Below are 2,980 nucleotides of genomic sequence, written 5' to 3'. Positions count from 1 at the left end.
TAAGGAACCATAGTCGCTGCCCCTCCATGATCGTTCCACGTTATTTTGCATTTTACGGCCAAATAACTAGAATTCCGCCCGATTCTAATATTTTCGTGTGCTATCCCATGCAATCCGAGTAGGCCCAGGCCCCACGGACCCCGATAGCCTAAAAATTTTCCGGGCCATGAAATACGAACTAAGGAACCATAGTTACCTCTCCGCCATGATCGTTCATGGTTTTTTGCGTTTGACGGCCAAAAAACTAGAATTTCGCTCGACTCCCATATTTTCGTGAGCTATAGCCCACGCCTTCAGTATGGGCCAAAGCCCCCAGACCCGGATCGCCTAAAATATTTTTCGGGCCATAGAATACGACCTAAGGAACCATAGTCGCCACCCCACCATGACCGTTCCTCGTTGTTTTGCGTATTACGGCTAAAAAACTATAATTCCGCCCAATTCCCATATTTTCGTGTGCTATAGCCCACGCCTTCAGTGTGGGTCCGAGCCCTCAAACCCGGATCGCCTAAAACTCTTTTGGGCCATAGAATACAACCTAAGGAACCATAGTCGCCGCCATTCCATGACCGTTCCTCCTTTTTTGCTTATTTCGGCCAAAAAACTAGAATTCCGCTCGATTCTCATATTTTCGTGTGCTATATCCCACGCCTTCAGAGTGGGCCCGAGCCCCCAGACCCGGATCGCCTAAAACGATTTTGTGCCATACAATATGACCCAAGTAACCGTAGTCGCCGCCCCGCTATGACCGTTCCTCGTTTGTTTTGCGTGTTAAGGCCAAGAAACTAGAATTCCGCCCGATTACAATATTTTCGTGTGCTATAGCCCACGCCTTCTGAGTGGGCCCGAGCCCCCGGACCCGGATCACCTAAAAAATTTTCGGGCCATAGAATACGACCTAAGGAACCATAGTCGCCGCACCTCCATGACCGTTCCTCATTTTTTTGCATTTTGCGACCAAAAGCTAGAATTCAACCTCATTCCCATATTTTCGTATTTTATAGCCCACGCCATCCGAGTAGGCCCGTGCCCCCAGACCCTGATCACCTAAAAATTTTCCGATCCATTAAATACGACCTAAGGAAACATAGTTACCGACCCCGCCATGACCGTTCTTCGTGTTTTTCATTTTTAGGCCAAAAAACTAGAATTTCGCCCGATTCACATATTTTCCTGTGCTATAGCCCACACCTTTAGAGTGGGCCCGATCCCCTGGACCTGGATCATCTAAATTTTTTCGGGCTATAGAATAATACCTAAGGAACCATATTCGCCGCCCCGCCATTACCGTTCCTCATTGTTTTTGCATTTTACGGCCAAAAAACTAGAATTCCGCCCGATAACCATATTTTCGTGTACTATAGCCCACGCTTTCCGAGTGGGCCCGAGCACCCGAACCCGAGTCGCCTAAAAATTTTTCGGGTAATAGAATACGACCTAAGGAACCATAGTCTCTGCCCCACCATCCCTGTTCCTAGTTGTTTTGCGTTTTACGCCCATAAAACTAGAATTCCGGCCGATTCCCATATTTTCGTGTGCTATAGCCCATACCTTCCCAGTGGGCCCGGCTCGGCCACCCCGGACCCCGAGCGCCTCAAAATTTTCCGGTCCATGAAATACGACCTAACGAACCATAATTACCTCCCCGCCATGACCGTTCCTTGTGTTTTTGCGTTTTACGACCAAAAAAACTAGAATTTCACCCGATTCCCATATTTTCGTGTTACCCACGCCATCTGAGTGGGCCCAGGTCCCCTGACCCCGATCGCCTAAAAAAATTTCGGGCCATAGAATAAGACCCAAGGAACCATATTCTCCACCCCGCCATGACCGTTTCGCGATTTTTTGCATTTTACGGCCAAAAAATTAGAATTCCGCTCGATTCCCATATTTTCGTGTGCTATAGCCCACGCCTTCAGAGTGGGCCCGAGCCCCCGGATCGCCTAAAAATATTTTGTGCCATACAATATGACCCAAGTAACCGTAGTCGCCGCCCCGCCATGACCGTTCCTTGTTTGTTTTGCGTTTTAAGGCCAAGAAACTAGAATTCCGCCCGATTATAATATTTTCGTGTGCTATATCCCACGCCTTCTGAGTGGGCCCAAGCCCCCGGACCCGGATTGCCTAAAAAATTTTCGGGCCATAGAATACAACCTAAGGAACCATAGTCACCGCGCCTCCATGACCGTTCCTCGTTTTTTTGCATTTTGCGGCCAAAAAGCTAGAATTCAGCCTGATTCCCATATTTTCGTGTTTTATAGCCCACGCCATCCGAGTGGGCCCGTGCCCTCCGAACCACGATCGCCTAAAATTTTTTCGGGCCATGAAATACGACCTAAGGAACCATAGTTACCTCCCCTCCATGACCGTTCCTTGTGTTTTTTGTGTTTTACGGCCAAAAATCTAGAATTCCGCCCGATTCCCATATTTTCGTGTTCTATAGCCCACGCCTTCCGAGCGGTCCCGGGCCGCCTGGACCCTGATCGCCTAAAAATTTCCGGGCCATGATATATGACATAGGGAACCATATTTACTACCCCACCATGATCGTTCCTCATTTTTTTGTGATTTACGGCCAAACAACTAGCATTCCGCCCGATTACTATATTTTCGTGTGCTTTAGCCCACGCCTTCAAAGTGGGCCCGAGCCCCTGGACCCGGATCGCCTAAAACTTTTTAGGGTCATAGAATACGACCTAAGGAAGCATAGTCGCCGCCCAGCCATGACCGTTCCACGTTCTTTTGCATTTTATGGCAAAAAAATTAGAATTCCGCCCGATTCCCATTTTTTTGTATTCTATAGCCCATGCCATCCGAGTGGGCCCAGGCCCCACGGACCCCGATCGCCTAAAAATTTTTCGGGCCATGAAATATGACCTATGGAACCATAGTTACCTCCCTGCCATGACCGTTCCTCTTTTTTTGCATTTTACTGCCAAAAAACTAGAATTCCGCTCGATTCCCATATTTTCGTGTGCTA

Source organism: Nicotiana tabacum, chromosome 22, assembly GCF_000715075.1.
Source record: "Nicotiana tabacum cultivar K326 chromosome 22, ASM71507v2, whole genome shotgun sequence".
NCBI lineage: Eukaryota > Viridiplantae > Streptophyta > Magnoliopsida > Solanales > Solanaceae > Nicotiana > Nicotiana tabacum.
The sequence above is the reverse complement of the archived record's forward strand: the minus strand, read 5'-3'. Positions refer to the sequence as shown.